Raw genomic sequence first — 20996 nt, forward strand, 5'->3', positions numbered from 1 at the left:
CTCGTACCTCTTTCTTATAACAAAATACACGCGTTAGTAACTTCAAGGAAAATAATAAACAAAACAATTAAATTAAATAATTGAAATAGAGATTTGGGACCAAACCCTCAGAAATTAAACCTTTCACGTCTAGGGCAAAGGCAACTTCGAATTATGTTAGGTGTGTCTAGTGCTAATGTATGAGAAATTGTGTTTGTGAAAAGCTAGGTTAGAAAGAGAGAGAGAATCAAGAATTTCTTGATGAGAGTTGATGATTGAAAAAGGGGAGATATGATCTCTATTTATAGAGAAAAAAGAGGGTCGAAGAATAAGAAAATAATATGAATTCGAATCGAAATAAAACTCGATGGGCAGCAGTTTTTCCGATTTTGTTTTTATCATATCTTTTGATCCAAAAGTCTAAATAAGAAATATAATATGTCGTTGGTAATCTCTTAAAGTGTACTTTCCAATCCAATTGGAATCAGATTAAAATATTTTGTAGATAAAAAAATATGTCCGAAATAGTAGGACGGTGTCAGTTTTGGATAGAGTTTTGTATCTCATTCATATCTTTTTCGTTATAGCTCTGAATTAATATTATAATATATTATTGGAAAGATAAATTCAAGATCTATCCAACCATATAAAATTTGGATAAATATTAAGAGGCAAAAAAATAAAATCTGACTGTCTTTGAACATCTTTAAATTCGAATAGAATTAGGATTTAAGAAAAGGAAAGTTTTAAAAAAGGAAAGTTTTTATTTAACTCAAATTCTTTAATCTTATCTTTTCAAAAAGGATAACTAAGATCTTTTATAAACTTATAGAAGCTTCCAATTAATCCTAATTAGTTTAGGAATATGATTAGACGTTTGGACCCTCCACATGATCATTGGACCATAGGTAAGATCCGGTTCGAGCCTAGTTTAGTATTTTGGTCATAACTTCCTCATTATTCATCTGAATTGGGATTATAATATATCGTTGGAAAGATCTTTTCAAGCCCCATCCAACTACACTATTATTGGACCCATATCATGGACCAAACTAAACTGGAATCAGCGTTTTTCATAAATAAGATAAGAAAAGAAATATTTTTTAAAAACAGAAAGAAAATATATTTTAATAAAAACATCCTCATCACTAGACTTTTCACACTTTCGCTTTGTTCGATAATCAAATGACATGAAAGCTATTCATCACAGGTTTTGGTTTTGGGGAGACACAAATGGGTGTCTACAGAAGCCCCCACTTTGACTGAGTTTGGAGAAACGCAAGTTTCAAAAACAAAAGTCAAAGTATCGATAGGGACGGAGAATGATTCAGAACGTTCTGCGATCTTAAATCACTCTTGTAACGACGATACTTGCAAAACTAGCATTAGTTAAACAGATAAGAGAGTTAAGAAACGCGTATCTTGCATTGTTGAGCACACATCTTTGAAAGAGTAACCGATTTGTTGCTGCATTTGATGTATTTTTTATTACCTTCCGCAAGCCAGACAACGCCATCTTGCTGTTTTGATGTTCACTTGTCTCTGAACAATAGAGCTTCTTTGGATATATTCACGCGTCTCTGAGTAAAAGAGCTTTGATGATACGTTCACGCGCCTCTGAACGAAGAGCTTTTGAATAATATGCCCACGCGTCTCTAAGAAAAAAAGCTTTGAATAATATGCCCACGTGTCTCTGAGCAAAAGAGCTTTGATGATATGTCCGCACGTCTCTAAACAAAAGAGCTTGAAAGAAATGTCAGTGCGTCTCTGAACAAAAGAGCTTTAAAGAAATGTCCACGCGTCTCTGAACAAAAGAGCTTGAAAGAAATTTCCACGCGTCTCTGAACAAAAGAGCTTGAAAGAAATGTTAACGCATCTCTGAACAAAAGAACTTGAATGATACTTGAATGTTTTTTGCAATAATATTCCAAAGAAAACTTCTGAAGACCAACGCTTGTCGATCTTTAAAGCTCGCTTGAACTTTGCTTCCGCTATGACAGTACGTCGGCGCTTTTGATGCTTGTGAACCATTATTTCGGTGCCTCTGCTGTTTATGAACCAGTATGTTGATGTCTCTACTGTTTATGAACCAGTACGTCGGTGTCTTGCGATGAGCCAATGTTTAGGCGCTTTAAGCTAAGTGAGACAAACTTTCATTAGGTCGATCACTTATTGCGATTGTAATCAAGCCGACTACTTAATCATGTCAAATTGCTTATAGGGGCTAATTGACTTACCAAGGAACCCGAAATTGCTAAAAGAGCTTGAAAGAACTGCTCTGAGCGGTTGAGCTCTGGCGCCGCAATTTGGCTCTATCGCCAGACGCTGGGATCTAGCGCTAGGCGATGAAATCTGTTGCCAGACGCTAGATGTTGTCGTCAAGCGCTGGAGTAAGGTCTTCCCTATTCTGCTCTTGCTGCCGCTGGGATGCACCTGTATTTATCTTTGATTATAGGACTTTTCCAATTTCTTTAATTATTTTAGGGTTGACCTAAAGTTTAATGTCGCTTGACTCATTGACTTGATAGAACTCAAGGTATAAATTTAACTCGCTATGATTAACTCGAGGTTGACTCGACTCGAAATGAAATGATACATGTGACTCATGACCCGTGTGTGCATTGTATTGTGATCGTGCGACTCGAAAATGAAAAAAAGCAAAAATTTTCCGTCATTTTTGTGGAGGGTACCGACTTTCTCTCGAAAAAGAAAGACGCGAAAGAAGAATCAAAGTTTTTGAAGGTGCATGTTGAATGAGCTTAGTCAAATGTTGTTTCTCATAGTACAAGTATTGTAACATCTTAGACTATACTAGTTAAATTGATAATAAAAGTATTTAGGCGACTTAGAAGCGGAGGCTAAGTAATTCATACTTTGTGATGCAATGATGATTGATGAGCGATATTGACATGACAATGCTTGCTTCAGCGATGTGTTAAGATTTCATGACAAAGGGTTCCTAAGGGAAGTATATTTGGTTATGTATCTGTGCGTTGTGTGAAAATGATACTAAAGTTAGGCCGCAAGGGCTAAGTGTGTGGAAAATATATTGAAAAGAGTCAAATAATGGTGACTCTTTAGGCTAGGTAAGCTAATGATGTAAGGATCAAGCCCCCAAGTCTAGCTCTAAGTGAATAGGGATGAGCATTGGAGATCCCTTGATATGACCATGATGTGTGAATGTGAATGTGAATATGAATGCATGTTTATTACGGCCGCACCTCGATGTGAGGTTGCCTACGTATCCGTTAGGAATCAGGCCGAACTTAGCTCTAGACGAACCTCGCACAAGTGTGTATACCTCAAAAAGGTCTTTTTAAGGGTTGTAACATGGTTAGGCTAAAGGTTGAAGAAAAAAGGGATAAAGGCTCAAGACCCTAGATAAGCCCCCAAGGTGTGCAACCTTGCTTTTGAATATTTGTATTTTCATGCTTGAGGTTTTTCACTCTTTTTTATTTCTTTTTTATGCTTTATTATTTATTTTATTTTAATAAGTGTGGGAAATCCCGATCATGCGGTCTATCACTCACTTGGCATTCATGTTTCTCAGGCACGGTACCAAGCACTCGATAAGAGACGCAATATGAGACGTGTTCATGTCAAAGACATTGGAACACTTGCCCTTTTGTCCATTTTTATTTATTTATAATATTTTGCTTATTTTTATTCTTTTGATACACTCAAGCTTTTGTTCTTTGAAAATTGCATAAGTTGCACACCATCCCATCCCAAAGTTAGGTAGATATGGGTTGAAAAATGAAGGGTCTATCGTTAGACGAGGCTCAAAGTGGTTTACCAAAAAAAGATTGCATATTTGATGGGTGAAAGGTGATATGATGTGGCTACAAGGGGTGCCTCAAATCATTGGTATAACTCTTGATTAGTTTGACATGGATTATTTTTTATTTTTTATTTATTTTTTTTTTTTTTTTTGCAATGCCATGATCATATGCAAGGAGATAAATGCTTATTTTATTTAAAAAGTGAAGGGTAAAAATAAAACTCTAAGAAATAAATTCAAGGAGGATGAAGGGTGCCTATGCTAGACTTATTGGAGAAAGGTTTGAAAAAAAGAAGAAGAAAACATGAAATCTTGGTGAGAAGCTTGCCTTGTGCATTTGTTTCACCATTACCCTCATTTTTTTTTGTTTGTCAATCACATGACTCAAACTCGATTCAACATGCATGGATGGAAGAAGGTAGGAAGAATGAAGGTTGTGATATGGAGAAAGCATGTAGAGAATGGAAAGATGATGTAGATGAAGAGATATGAAAAAAATTAGGAATAGAATGTACCCCCAACTCAAATGACGGAAAAAACTGACTCATGCATGAACCTAAGACATAGTCATGGTCTGAAAAGAGTATGTACAAAGTGTGTGCTAAGACTAGTGAGTGTAGGTGACATGTTAAGACTCGTGTCATGACTATGTGGCTAGACTATGTGACTAAACTTAAGCAAAGACTAAGTTAAGACTTCACGTATATGCATTAAACTGGACAGACTGTGGTATTTTAGTCATAACTTTTGATCTGTGACTCTAATTGGGATGAAAGCAATGCCAAATTAAAGATAAAACTCGGGGATACAGATCCTTAGATTGTACGACTTGTAACACTTTCTAAAACTTCGTCTATGACCAAAACAAGTTGACGCTTGTGCAGTATACGGGAATAAAAATCCGGGTTGACTTTAAAGGAACTATGACTCGATTTTAGACATATTTATTAGCTCTAATTAATTAATTAATTAATTAAGAAAAGTCTTTTAGAACTTGGTTAGGCTATTTAGACTTAAAACAAGTCAACAAACAATTAGGAAAAGTCATATAGAGTATGCACAACAAATAATGCACAATTAGTCAAGTAGGCACAATATGATGCAATGAGTTTGCAACCTAACCATGGCTCTAGTTCTGTAAAGTTTGGGATATGGGTTGGTAAAAAAAGGTCCATGGTTAATTATCCGAATGCACCGCGCGGAAGCCTTATCATGAAGGGTTGGCGCGAGTGGATGGGACACAGCGAGTTAAAAACTCACTTCCATGGTTTGGTGAATTCAACATTCTCGGATGTACCCTTTGTTGCACAGAGCGTTCAATCAGGTAGATGGAGCATGAATTCCGAGAAGGTTATGTCCATATGTAGAACACATATGGGTTTCAAAAAGGTGAGAAAAACTCAATCAGGAAGTAGGATCGAGCAAACAGTGCTAAAAACTGGTCGAAATTAGAACGTATATTTCTGGCTTAGTATTGGAAGAACTTGGCGCCAACAAACAGAGGCCGGCGCCAATAATTTAGCTTTGCGCCTGACGACAGAAACTGTCGCCTGGCGCCAAAGTCAAATTAGTGGTGCTAAACTCTGTTTTCTGACGCTAGTTCCTACATGCCTCAGCAGCTTTCTGTGCTTGATAAAATTTTCCAGTTTCGCGCAGCATTATTTCGATCCTAGTTGTGAAAGATATTCCTCTTATTTCCTACGTGTAAAAATCCTACGTTTAACTCATTACAGATGGTATTTCCAATGAGATCTTTTTTATGCATATGACAATAATATTAATCAAAATTACGCACATGAAATACCTAGAACTTTTCGAGTCTCATCCACTCATTCTAAATCATTGCTGAAATAAATATAAGGAAGTAAAATAGAAATCCACCCCAGTGGAGTCGCCAAAAATTGTAGGGAATATTTAAAGCATTACCCCTAGCTTGAACCCCACTGTGATCATATAGTAAAGCATGGTGGCGTCCAAAGGGATGAAGGCTAGAGAAAAAGAGTCGCCAACAAGTTTTAGGAACTTGTAAACCGTTCATAGGGTGAAGGTTACACCCCTTAACGATCCAGGAGATCGTCAACTCCAATAGGTCTGGAACCATGACTGGTAGTTCGGGGATGAAGGTACAAATCCAACCTAAAAGAGATTGAACCTGCCCTAATAATAGACCTCTACTTCATTCTTCTCGTATTCATGTGCGCTTTCTGACTAACCTACTTTCTCGTATTCATAGAGACGATCGAAAGCTGCATCGTAGGTTATTCCAATGGGTGTGAACTCTCGCCTAGGTTTCCTTTTAGATCCTTGATTGTCCATGGCTAAGACACCATTATGGTCAAAGGTACTAACATTATTACTAGAGTGGGCGTTTTCGGAAGAAGAAGGATTGTCGTTCTTCTTTCCTTTCCAGCCACCGTGGTTACTATTGTTAGTAGCTTTTTGCTTTGCGAGGTCGTCTTCGATTTCAATTCCGATGTCATAAACGGCCTTGAAAGTATTCAGATTGTGTTGATATTTTAAGTGCTTTGAATACTTTTCTTGGAGATTCTTGATAAACATCCTCACAGACTCCTTTTTGGTGGGGACCTCAATTATCTTGGCGGAAGTTTCCCTCCATTTATTAAACAAAGAAGTAAAGCCTACATTCTCTTTTTGTCTTACTATCTCATGTTGTCTATGGTCGGTTTCAACTTGGATATTGCACTTGTACCTATCAACGAAAGCATTTACTATCAATTCCTAGGTAGAGGTTTTCTCCTTGTCAAGGGAGAAGAACCATTGTTGGCAAGCGATTTCAAGAGATAGTGGGAACAGAGAGGGGAAAACCTTCTTATCGATACCCTTAATGTTCATTATAGTTTCGAAAGTTCTTAGATGGAAGTAAGGGTTATCTATTGCCTTGAATTTAGGGATGTCAGTGGCGTTGAACTTATGCGGAAGAAGTTCCTTGTCCAGCGAGACCCCTTGTGAACTCATGCCATGAAATTTATAGTCACTAGATAGCTTTCTCAAACTTTCTTGCATGAGGTACATTTGTTGTTGCTTCACGGGATCATCGATCTTGAGTGTGAGTAGCTTCAGTGTCTCAGTCACGGTAACCAATTGGTTCCTATGCTCATTGACTTCCTCTTTAGTTGCTATTATCTTCTTAGCCTTCCTCTTTTGACGAATCGGTTTATCAAAAAGCGAGACTTGAATAAAGAGGTTGTCCTTGATTAATCGCCCTTCTCTCCTCGACCAAGTACTGTGGAAAAGGAATTTGGGGATATTCATCGTTAATTATTTGACTCAAACTTTATTCAACATGCAATGGATGGAGGAAGTGAAGAAAGATTGGAATAGAATGTGAAGAAAAATGATGTAGATGAAGGGATACGAAGAATTAGGAATAGGATGTACCCCCAACTCAACTGACGGAAAAAATCGACTCATGCATGAACCTAAGACACACTCATGGTGACATATACTCAAAGTGTGTGCCAAAACTAGTGAGTGTAGGTAGCATGTTAAGACTCGTGTCATGACCATGTGGCTAGACTATGTGACTAGACTCACTTAATGACTCGACAAGGTGTTATCGACAACAAAAATTAACCGACTTAATTAGCAAACTGGTTAATTAGACACTAGGTGATGACTCGACCAATAATCCGAACTGTCGGCCAAACGACAAAACTGGCGTCACACTGTATATCTTGGCGCCAGACGACAGAGCTGTCGCCAAACGCCACACTCCACAGGGTGGCGCTACACTCCAGATATTGGCGCCAATACTGGAGCTTCAATCTGGGACTGTTTTCGGTGTTATTAATCAACAAGGGTATGCCTAAAGTCGTACTAGGTCAATTCTGATAAAAATATTAGACTTTATTGACTCAAATTAATTAATTAATTAATTAATTAATTAATTAGGCAAAGTTCTTTAAGTCATTAATTTATTTAATCTCAACACAAGTCAAACAAATGGTTAAGAGAAACATAAAATATATGCACAACAAATAATGCACAATTAGTCAAGTATGCACAATGTGATGCAATGAGTTTGCAACATAGCCATCGCTCTAGTTCTCTAAAGTTTGGGATATGGTTTAGTCCATAGAGGGTCCATGGTTAATTGTCCGGATGCACCGCGCGGAAGCCTAACCATGAAGGGTTGGCGCGAGTGAATGGGACACCGCGAGTTTTAGAAAAAACTCGCTTCCATGGTTTGGTGAATTCAACTATCTCGGATGTACCCTTTGTTGCACAGAGCGTTCAATCAGGTATATGGAGCATGAATTCCCAGAGGGTTATGTCCATATGTAGAACACGTATGGGTTTCAGAAAAGTGAGAAAAAATTCAATCAGGAAGTAGGATCGAACAAACAATACAAAAAACTGGTCGAAATTAGAACGCATATTTCTGGCTCGGTATTGGGGGAGGTTGGCGCCGGCAAACAGAGACTGGCGCCAGTTTTTAACTATAGCGCCTGGCGCCAATGCTGGCGTCTGGCGCTACGGCTAAAAGTCTGGCGCTACTTCCCACATGCCTCAGCAGCTTTCTGTGCTCGATAAAATTTTCAAGTTTTGCGCGGTGTTATTTCGGTCCTAGTTGTGAAAGATATTTCTAAAATTTCGTACCTGTAAAATCCTATGTTTTAACTCATTACGGATGGTCTTTCCAATGAGATCTTTTTTATGCATATGACAATAATGTTAATCAAAATTACGCACATGAAATACTTAGAACGTTTCGAGTATCATCCACTCATTCTAAATCATTGCTGAAACAAATTCAGGAATTAAAATAGAAATCCTCCCTAGTGGAGTCGCCAAAAACTGTGGGGAAAAAATTTCAAGCGTTAATTCCCTAGCTTGAACCCCACTGTGATCATACACTAAAGTACGATGGCGTCCAAAAGGGAAAAAGATAGAGCAAAAGAGTCGCCAACAAGTTTTAGGAACTTGTAAAACGTTCACAGGGTGAAGGTTACACCCCTTAACGATCCAGGAGATCGTTAATTCCAATAAGTCTGGAACCATGACTGGTAGTTCGGGGATGAAGGTACAAATCCAACCTAAAAGATATTGAACCTGCCCTAATAATAGGCCTCTACTTTATTCTGATCGTATTCATGTGCGCTTTCTGACTAACATGCAATCAATAGGTTTAACCCTAAACCTGTTTAATCTATGTTGGTTGAATATAATGCACAAAAAAATCTATTATTGGCGATCACTAGAATTATAATTAACTTAACCCTAACAAGATTATTAATTATCTTATTAAGCATGATTACAAGTACCAAATTCCCTTTAAACATGTATAAAAGGTGTGATCAAGCAATAACAATAAATATAATCTAGCAACATAATAATAATAATAATTATAATCATGATCATAAAAATAAATTATAATTAAAAATAATCATAATAATAATCAAAACAATAATTATCATAATAACAATTATAATAATCATAATAATCATGTTAAAACATAAAATAGCAAGATCCTAGGCATGATACTAACAAGATTAATAACAAACCCTAGCATGTCACTAAGCAATAAAAATCAAATCTTTAACCCTAACATGATACTAACAATCATAAATATTAGGAAGAACATAAAAGGCATCGTAACAATCATATTTAATATTAAAGTTACCCTAGACATGATACTAGGAATGTCATAATAACAATTTAAACATGATGTCTACGTTATAACATCAATTAAAAACCATTAAAGTACTTTCTTTGATGCCTCGTACCTCTTTCTAATAACAAAATACACACGTTAGTAACTTCAAGGAAAATAATAAACAAACAATTAAATTAAATAATGGAAAGAGAGATTTGGGACCAAACCCTCAGAAATTAAACCTTTCACGTCTAGGGCGAAGGCAACTTCGAATATGGCTAGGTGTTTCTAGATCTAATGAATGCAGAATTTTGTATGTAAAAAGCTAGTTTAGAAAAAGAGAGAGAGAGATGGTGAATGATTAAAGAAGAGAATGAAAACTGATTGTAGGTGATTATAATTGAAAAGACGGTTATTGATTGTAGACACCTAAAAATGTCTCGCCAAAACCAAGCCCGATGATAAATAACCTTTCACCGCCACTGTTGGTCGGGTTTAGTATTTAATCCCGAGAGTGCTTAAAAAATCGTATTTTATTAAATTCATATTTTTGAAAGGTCCATGGATCAGTCTTGGTGTTTGGTAAAAGCATAGTTTTAATTTAAGCCCAAACCTTTTTTATTTTATTATTATTTTTGGCCCAAATATTTTATTTATTATTTATTATTTTAGCCCGAATATTCAAAGTCAGAAAAAAGCCCGTAATTATCAATCGGCACTAAAAAAAAACCGAAAGAAATTAGGGTTAAAAATGAATTTAGACGGAAAAGTAGACTGGAGTTGACCGTGTCACGGTCAGGCTTGACCGTGTCACGGGAACTCTTCCCGTCTGACGGTGGGACTTCCCGTGACACGGGAGGTCTGCCGTGACACGGGGAGTTCCGTGTCCTTTCCGCGTAAACCCTTAACGCGTTTTCCATTCCGTTTTCTGAAAATTTCCCACGACACTCCAAAGACTGACCGTGTCACGGGAACTTGTACCGTTTGACGGTACAGTCTAACCGTGTCACGGTACAGTCTGACCGTGTCACGGGATATTTTTTAGGTTTTTTTATCATTTTAGGGTTCCGTGTGCTCCCTCGGCACATTTCCCTATAAATACCCCCTCATTTCTGATGTACGGGGCGACGAGAATTCTATTATTCTTATTCTTATTTTTTCCTCTCCTCTATGCTCTTAACCTAAACACTAGCCTACCCTTTTCACTTCAAAATTCCCTCTTCAAGCACTCAAAGGAGTCCATATTTTACTCGAGGTTCTGTCCTTAAACCAAGGCGTGAAAGGTAGAATCGTTTGAGGGTTTGGCCCCAAAATTAACTTTGTTTTTATTTAATTTAATTTAATTGTTGTTTTATTATTTCCTTGAAGTTACTAACTCGTTTTATTATTTTGTAGTTGCAAGCAAACAGATTCAAAGTAAGGATCATGCTCTTTTTATTATTATTGTTTTTCTAACGATTTTTTATGTTGTTGGAATTATGATTAAATTGGTTTTTATGTTGATATTGATTCTATTATTTTTATTGATCACAATATTGCATGTTAAAGGGAATATGTAATTGAAAATCACGCCTAATAAGATAATTTGGACAACCGGTTTAGGTTCCTTTTTAATCTTGTTGTTTAATCAAGTGATCACCAAATATTTAGAATTATGTGTGCATTAATTTTGAACCAATTTAGTTAAATAATAGTTTGGAGCGAGTTGAATTATTGTTTGCATGCCTTTGAGATCGCAGGAATCACTTTTCACTATAAGAATCGAGTAGAGGCCAATACGGGCGAATGTGACTCCATGACTCACTTCGTACCATCATCCCCGATCCTCCTTTCGTGGTTCCGAACCATATGGAGTTAGTAATCTCATGGATTATGAATGGGGTGTAACCTTCACGGGTCAATCGTTGTTGCCTATCGTTGTCCCTTATCGTGGTTGCCTTTTTTATGATCCGTGAACGGTTTACAAGTTCCTAAAAAAACTTGTTGGCGGCTCCCTACTTTTCTTGTCCCTAATCGTATTATGTCAATTCCCACTTCCTATGAGTGCCAAGCATATTCACCACATGCTTTTAACGTAGGCGCACTTCGAACGACGCCTACAATTTGGCGACTCCACTGGGGAGGATTCTTAATTATTTATCGATTTGAGTGATCGGTATTTAATTAAGATGAGTGGATGAGACTTGAAAGATTCTTGAAAAAATATTCCTGTGATTAATTTGGCATTTTTGCATCTGCATAGACGTTTTAACGTCACATTCAGGTCTGTCCCGTAGGAAAAATTGGATAACTCGGTTGCGCGCAAAAGCAAACAGGGCACCAGTCAGATTTTCTGACTGCCGTGTCACGGCAGAGTCTGCCGTGTCACGGTACAGAGTACCGTCTGACGGTAGACTGTACCGTGACACGGGAATTTCTGCCATGTCACGGCAGTCCTAAAATCTGTCCGGTGACCTATTTTCTTTTTCCACAGTCGACTTCCTTCGATTTTTCTGAAAAAACGTATGTGTTCTACATGCGTCTTAGCCCCGGGGAATTTAAGCTCTATCAACCCAAAAACGCTCATGGCAATAAGGGTTCATCCGAGTTATTAAATCCACCCAAACCATGGAGTCGAGTTCGATTTCATCACGAACTCGCGGAGCCGCCCGTTGGCATACACCCTCAAGGGAGGCTGCCTTGCTAACGCGTCCAAACTCTTAACCATGGTACCCTTTTGACACCCAAAGCTTGACCAATAGTTGAACATAGACCTTGACTTTAGGTTGCGAACTTTTTTTACATCGTCGTGCCTACATGCTATGTGTTTGTTCGGTGCTAACCCTAATGTGTTTGCTTTTTTGACCCATGACCGAGGGTTTTTTTCTCACATAGTAATTAGTACGGACTTAAAATCGATTAAAATAAAAACAAGTCACAAAACTGACCTGGAACTGTGCACCGTGTCACGGCATTTTCTGCCGTGTCACGGTGAACAGTGCCGTGACACGGTAAAAACTACCGTCTGACGGTTAGTCTTAACCGTGTCACGCCAGTCTGCACCGTGACACGGTGCCCAGGAAAGTGTCCCGTCAGTCTTTTTTCTCGATTTTTGTGTCCAGTATTGAGTCGTGTCTAGCTATACGGTCAAAACACACGTCTATCATTCACATATTTTTTCCACACACATTTTTTTAGTCATGCACCACTTTTGACCGTATTTTAGGGACGTTTTGTTTTTTTTCGTGTCGTTTTTTTTCGGAGTAAGTCGGATGGTATCCTCCTATGTTTTCTTTTTTTTTAGTAGAGCTTCAATAAAAAAAAAATGCTTTTTAAGTAGAACTTCAATTTTTTTTTCAGCGTCTTTTTTTTAATCCGGATGGGTTAAGGTTAAGTGTGGTCATTAAAAGGTGTATTTGTTTCGGTGTCACAGCGCTTGGGCAAGAAGCAAGGGTAGATTGTTACGGTTCGAATCCATACCTCAACAACCTCTCGTACCAAAGAGGCGTACAAGGAAACCACCTCAGTCATCACCACAAGATCCGTCTCCAATCTACTTTCAACCAATGGCCACTAAGGAAGACATCGAGAACCTCAACAGGACAATCGAAAGGTTGTCTGACATGATGCAGACACTCACTACTAGAGTCAGCACTGTAGAGCAAGACAAGCAAAACAGTGTTACTGCTGCTGCGATGGACAAGATCAAGGAACAGATGAGTAAGATTTCAGAAGAGTCCACTTATGTGGAACAGCCTGTCACTTCCTCGTCCATAAGAGAGAAACTCCCTGAAAAATTTTCAACTGCTGATATTCCCAAGTTCAAGCCTACTGATAACCCGTTGTTCCATTTGAAGGCTTTTTCTGCAACCATGGCTCTTAAGGGAGTAGATGTGACACTCTTCCCTATAGTGTTTCCTCTTTCCTTAGAGCATGCCTGTCAACAGTGGTTCTATTCCCTAGAATCCAAGCATGTCGCGACCTGGGAAGATGTTGCTGAAAGCTTTATGAATCGATACAAGTGCAACATTCAGGCTAAGACTTCTGAACGTGAACTCTCCATTCTCAAACAGAAAGAGAATGAAGGCTTCACTACTTACCTAAGTAGGTGGAGAGAAACAGCTGCACTCCTGGTAGACCCTCCCAAGGAGAAGGAAATGGTTCGCTTATTCATTTCCAATCTGACGCATAAATACAAGCAACACTTGAAGTTTCTGCCTTTAAGTACCTTTGAAGCTGTATACGATATTGGAATCAATATCGAAGATGAACTGATGAAGTCTGTTGGTAACAACAATAACAGCAGCACTTGGAAAAACAAGAAGAACGACATTCCTTCTTCTTCGTCTTCTAAGCCCAATAATGCTACCAACAACATCGACATTAGTGATGTGCTTGCCCTTAATGCTCCTCCTCAAAAATTCCAAAGGAAAAGGAGGATTTATACGCCTTTGGGAATGACTTATGATGCTGCTTATGACCGTCTCCATAGTAAGGGATTGATTATGCCAATTGGACCATTCCCAGAACCTCGACCTGAGAATAGGACCGCTAGTTATGATCCCAATGCTTATTGCAAGTATCATCAAGGCAAGGGTCATAACACTGAGAAGTGTTGGAGGCTGAAAGACGCAATCCAAGACCTGATAGATGCTAACCAACTTCCTGTCCCTCCGGGGGGCAAGAAGCCTAACATTCAAACAGGTCCTCTTTTTGATGCTCTGGCTATCATGGGAGATGAAGTCTCCTTTGATCCGTCAATACTCATTCAACCTGTGAATGAACCTCTGCCAGAAGTTGTATTTATCTCAAGCACTGAAGAAGTGAATGGGATTTGGGATAGCGATGATGAAGATATCTATCTCAAAGATATATCCTGTTCGTCTCTCGGAACCAGTGAAGATGTTTGGGGGGACCTTGAGGTCAAGGTTCTCACTAGAAGTGGACGGTTGCAACAACCTAACCCACCTTCACCTCCACCACAATCAAATCCGATAGTTGATCCCATCGACCCTGTGAATAGCGATGTGGTCAAACAGCTACAAAAAACCAAGGTGGAGATGAATGTATGGAAGCTTTTGGCCACTTCCCACGAGCATCGAAAGGCTGTAATGAATGCTCTGGTGAAGATAGGAGTCGATGACGACATGACTCCCCAAGGACTGGTCAACTTCCTCACTACTGAGCTGCCGAGTACCAGCAATCTGATTTCCTTTTCTGATAAGGATCTACCCCCGGAAGGGGATCAACATAATAAGGCCTTACACCTCACTGTGGTGTGTAGGCAGATGAATGTTCCTATGAGCCTGGTTGATAATGGCTCTGCAATCAATGTGTGCCCACTCCGTACTGCAAAGAAGTTGGGTATAAAGAATGAAGAGTTGACTCCCTCCACTCAGGGGATTCGCGCTTACGATAATACTCACCGTCAAGCCGTGGGTACTATCATACTGAATATAACCACTGGGACCGTTGAGCGTCGCACCAAGTTTCAGGTGGTGGATATCAAGGCCTCTTTCAATCTGCTGTTAGGACACCCTTGGCTTCATGAGCTAAAGGCGATTCCGTCATCTCTCCACCAGAAAGTGAAAGCCATAGTGGGAGGGATTCCGATTACTATCGATGCTTCTCCTATGCGGATTCAAGTTATTGATACCCCTATCGTCCATGTTGAACACGACGAGGAAGATGAAGATCTGTGGGGTTTTTCTTTAGATGATGTTCTTGCGATCGAAGAAGAGGAAAAGTGTCATCTCGACTTCGATCCTTATTCAAACACTAGTATCAACGCCATTATGAAGAAGCAAGGTCACTTTCCTGGAATGACCCTTGGGCTCAAGAAGAAAATGGCTAAATCTTGGGGCCATCCTGGTGCAATCAAGAAGGACACTTTCGGCTTAGGATTCGAACCAACAAAGGAAGACTTAAAACGGGCCGCCTTGAAATTGAAGGCTCGCAACAATGCTCGAATCACGAAGACAGAAATGGCCATGGATCCATATCCGTTCACTCTCAACGGCCAGTACATCAAAGAAGGGGAAGACTTCCCATGCTATGAATTCCCCGAGCCATTTGTCCATGATGGGATCCGTGAACCAGGATTCGAAGTATTCCTCGATTGTGACTTCCTCGATGAAGAACTCTCCACAGTCGAGAAGTCAGCCAACCTGAACTCTGATGATCTGGGAATTAATCTTCTTTTTGGAATGGAGAAAAATGAATCCAAGCCGGTCTGCAATAATAACTCTGAGCTCGTTCAAGCGGTCATAGCAAACAAGGAGTTTGATCCCTCCGAGTTAATCGTCCAAGCTGACAACATTTCAAGGGGATGGCGCAAGACATTGAGGATCACTACGCCAAGTGGAGAGAAGTTGGAAATAACCGCTGGCGAGGGTCCTATGTTTGATAAGTCTGAATCATCTGGGTCCGAGTCTGAGTCTGAGTCTAAGTCTGTAGATGAGTCCTTAGAGTTTGAGGCCGACCCTCTTTCTGCTATAGATTTCAGCCCTGAGTCTCTTGTTGAGCCTTATCTTTCTAGTCCTAATAATTCTGGTGAGGTCGCAGCTGACCTTGCCTCTCTTGATGTTTTAGCCAGTGAATTCAATAAAATTACGATGTGTGCCATTTCCCTAGCCCTGATCAATATTGCTTTGCTAATGATAAAAATGACAAAGGAATAATAAAAGCAATGGAAGAACACGAAAATAAAACAGCAGTTATTGAAGATACAGAAACAGTTAATATTTCCAATGATACGACTGTTAAAGAAGTAAAAATTGGATTAACGCTAAGTCAAGATGAACGCAAAGAGCTAATTAACTTGCTTAGTGAATTTGTTGATGTATTTGCTTGGTCATACCAAGATATGCCAGGAATTGACAGGGATATAGCTCAGCACACGATACCACTCATCCCAGGTATGAAGCCTGTCAAACAAAAGCTGCGCCGAATGAAACCAGATGTGGCTCTCAAAATCAAAGAAGAAATCAGGAAGCAATTGGCCGCAGGTTTCATCAGAGTATCCAAGTATCCGGACTGGATAGCAAATGTGGTCCCAGTTCCAAAGAAGGACGGAAGAGTCAGAATGTGTGTTGATTACAGGGATCTCAATAAAGCAAGCCCAAAAGATGGGTTCCCTCTACCTCATATTGACATTCTGGTCGATAATACAGCAAATCATGCACTCCTGTCATTCATGGATGGTTACGCCGGATATAATCAAGTATTAATGGCCGAAGAAGACATGGAGAAAACCACATTCATCACACAGTGGGGTACATATTGCTATACGGTAATGCCATTCGGGTTAAAAAACGCGGGTGCCACCTACCAAAGAGCAGCTACAACACTCTTACATGATATGATGCATAAAGAGGTGGAGGTTTATGTCGATGATATGATTGTCAAGTCTAAAGATCGCCCAGGCCATATTGTCGCACTTCGCAAATTTTTTGCAAGACTCCGTAAGTACAACATGAGATTAAATCCAGCAAAATGTGCATTCGGGGTCACGTCAGGCAAATTACTTGGATATGTGATCAGTTCTCGAGGGATTGAAATAGATCCTTCAAAAGTAAAAGCGATCATGGCCATGCCACCACCCAAAAATGAGAAGGAAATTCGAGGCTTCATTGGAAGGTTGCAGTACATAAGTAGGTTTATATCATAGCTCACAGCGATATGCGAACCTATATTCAAGAAGCTTAAGAAGAATGTCCCAGTCACATGGGATAATGACTGCCAAAAGGCTTTCGACAAAATCAAAGAGTATTTGGCAAACCCACCCGTGCTAGCGCCGGCAATACCTGACTTTCCTCTTCGACTCTACCTTACGGTCACAAGAGAAACGATGGGGGCGATGCTAGCACAAGAGATCGAAAGCAAGGAGAATGCAATCTATTACCTGAGCAAGAAACTCCAAGGATATGAGACGCGATACACGCCACTCGAGAAATTGTGTCTCGCACTTGTATGGGCCGCACAAAAACTGAGACATTACATGCTCACTCATACAGTGCATGTCGTATCTAAGATGGATCCTCTCAAATATTTGTTCGAGAAAGCAACACTCAATGGCAGATTATCAAGGTGGATAGTCAATCTAACTCAATTTGACTTGAGATTCGTACCACAAAAGGCCATCAAAGGTTCTGCGGTTTCTGACTTCTTAGCAGACTTTCCGCTAGAAGAAGCTGAAAAAGAAGAAGATGAGTACGATTTCCCTGACGAAGATTTACTCATGACCGAAGACGATAGTTGGACACTCTATTTCGATGGAGCCTCAAACCAAAAGGGATGTGGTGTGGGAGTCTTGCTTGTATCGCCCAATGAAGAACACATCCCAATTTCCATGAAGCTCGACTTTGATGTCACCAATAATGCCGCAGAATATGAAGCATGCATTTTGGGATTAGAAACAGCTGTCGCCTTGGGAATCAAGAAACTCAGAATCTATGGTGACTCCTCACTAATCATTAACCAAATCTCTAAGAGATGGAAAGTGAGGAGTGAAAGTCTCGCTACGTATCAAGCTCACCTGGAAACTCTCACGGAGCAACTAGATGAAGTGGAATATACGTATTTGCCAAGAGAAGAAAACCAGTTCGCCGACGCACTAGCTAAGTTAGCATCAATGGTGCGAATTCCAGCTGACACGATCAGAATGCCACTTACCATAGAGAGAAGATATGAACCAGCTTATGTTCATGCACTTGATGATGAACAAGAAGAAGATGAAGAACCATGGTATATAGACATCCTCAATTATGTGACAAGAGCAGAGTATCCTCCTAATACTGATAAAAGGGCACGCCGTGCTTTGAGGCTCCTGGCCTCACAGTATGTGCTCATCAGGGGAGAACTCCATAAGAGAACCGCAACAGGAAGGAATCTCTTATGTGTAACTAAAAAAGAAGCACATAAAACCATGGAAAACCTTCATGCTGGTATATGCGGAACTCACATGAATGCAAAGATGTTAGTCCAAAAGATTCAACGACAAGGTTACTATTGGACTATTATGGAGCGAGATTGTCACGAGTACGTCAAAAAATGTATGAAGTGCCAAATCTATGCAAACTTACAGCATGTTCCACCTTCACTTCTCTACACGTATACTTCTCCATGGCCTTTCTCCACTTGGGGCATCGACATCATTGGAAAAATCACACCACCAGGACAAGGGGGGCATGAATTCATTCTCGTAGCAATCGATTACTTCACCAAATGGGTTGAGGCAGCCTCATATGCCAAGCTGACGGCAAAACATGTAGCTCAATTCATTGAGAAAAATATTATATGCCGCTATGGGGTACCACATGAGATGATCAGTGACAATGGAACACATTTCCAAGCCGAATGCGCGGAATTGTTGCAGAAATATCACATCAAACATCATCGATCATCACCTTACAGACCACAAACAAACGGAGCAGTCGAATCGGCCAACAAAAACGTGAAAACCATCATCAAAAAGATGACAGAAAATTATAAAGATTGGCCAAGTAAGCTACATTTCGCCATTTGGGGTTATCGAACCTCTGTCCGTACATCGACAGGGGCTACCCCTTTTTCCTTGGTCTATGGCGTCGAAGCGGTACAACCAATCGAGCTCGAGATACCTTCTCTCCAAATCGCATTGGAAAGCCAACTAGATGAAGTCGACTGGATTAGAGCAAGATACGACGAACTGGTCTTGCTTGATGAAAAACGCTTGGCAGCTTTGCATCATGTCCAAACCTACCAACAGCGTATGGCACGACATTTTAATAAAAAAGTCAAGACCAGGAACATCAAAGAGGGTGACCTAGTGCTTAAGGCCCTCCGCAAAAATGTGTTAGATCCAAGAGGAAAATTCAGACCAAACTGGTCAGGACCGTACATTGTTAAAGCCATTCTGTCCGGCGGAGCGGCACAATTGGTAGACATGGACGGTAACGGCTTCCATAATTTAACCAACTTGGATCAACTCAAAAAGTTCTACGCCTAGTCGCATGGGTTCATGACCCAATAGAGCTACGTCTGGCCTGATTCCTTTTTAGGATACGTAGGCAACCCCTCAAGGGGGCCCGGCCACACTAAAATAAAAAAATACTCCCTCCGTTGATTTAATATGTGCCCGGTTCAACATTGCGTCACGGCAAAATCATCAAAAAAAAAAAAAAAAAAAAAAAAAAAGGGTACATATGCCGCGACACGGGAAGAATTCCCGTCTGACGGGAGAAAATTCCGTGTCACGGCAACATCTGAACAGCAAAAAGAATAGGGAGGTCTCCCGTGACACGGGATTTGTTCCCGTCTAACGGAGAACTATTCCGTACCATGTCGCGCAAAAAAAAAAAAAAAAAAAAAAAGGGTTTGCCGTGACGCGGGAATTTTAACCGTGTCACGGGAGCTTTTGACCGTGACACGGCAGATTTTCGGTTTCCCGTTTTATTTATTGGCGCATTCGTTGCGAATTTCCTGTTCGAGCTTTGTTCTTCCATTGCGTCCGACTCCTTGACTCGGATAATATATAAAAGTCATTGTAATTTTTATTTAAGAAATAAATGCGCTATTATTATTAAAATAAATGCGACTACAATATTGGCATCATACGCCTTGTTTTAAATAAAAATTAAATAATAAAATGCAAAGCACTATTGATCTAATCTCTCTTCTCTTTAGGAACATCCTTCTCTTGCTCAATTAGGTCGGCCCTCACCATTAGTGTGTCTTTTGTAGCCCGAACCGTCACACCCCTAATCGAGCTTTCGCCCCTTTCACCTTTCTTGAACTTTTTTGGTTGTTTTTCCCTATACACCATCTTTTCTTTACCCTTTCCTTTCACATAGGTCTTCTTCCTTGGCATCTTAGGAGTCTTAAACTCAATTCCTTGTGTTCTCGGACCTAGACGATCTTTAAGAGGAGCTTTTTTATCTCCAAGACGACTCTTCACATCAGACTTGCGTGATCCGAATCGTTCCCTCTTGCTTCTAGGGTTCAACCATGCCTTGTATGCACTAGATAAGGGAGGAGGAGCTTGGTCACTTGCAGAAACGGTCCACAAAGGTCTTCCAATCCAATAAGTCTCGTACTTGTGAACGTTACTTTCATGCAACGATACTTCACGAGGACTATCGTTATAGCGTGGAATTACTTGTTCAAGTCCATACTGCCGCATCAGTCGAGAGGGACAGTAAAAGGTCAATTTGGAGATACTAGGAACACGACAATATGGTGTTTCATTCGTGCCAACCATCCTAGTAAGCCTCCACCAAGGCACCACCCAACGAATGGAAAATTCTCTCTTTGCAAAGAAATTTTTCCAATCTTCATACGACATGTTCGCAGAATAATTCTTCTTCCTACGGACTAAGTCGTTAGGGCCATATTTTTCAATGTCATCGGGGGCTTCAAATAATTTCAAACGCTCCATCAACCAAATCTGCAAAACAAGAAAACAAAAAAGACCATTAATCGTCAAACAAAAAAAAAAAAAAATATGCAGATTCCCGTGACACGGCAGTTTTGACCGTGTCACGGCAGAACCTGACCGTGACACGGTGACTGTTTTGTGTCACGGGGGCTATTCAGAGCGTATTTTTACCTATAATAGTACCTGAGAGCCCTTCCTGATGGCTTTCCGGTCAGATTTTGCCT

This window comes from Chenopodium album, chromosome 1 (genome assembly GCF_948465745.1).
Source record: "Chenopodium album chromosome 1, dcCheAlbu1.1, whole genome shotgun sequence".
In the NCBI taxonomy this organism is placed as follows: domain Eukaryota; kingdom Viridiplantae; phylum Streptophyta; class Magnoliopsida; order Caryophyllales; family Amaranthaceae; genus Chenopodium; species Chenopodium album.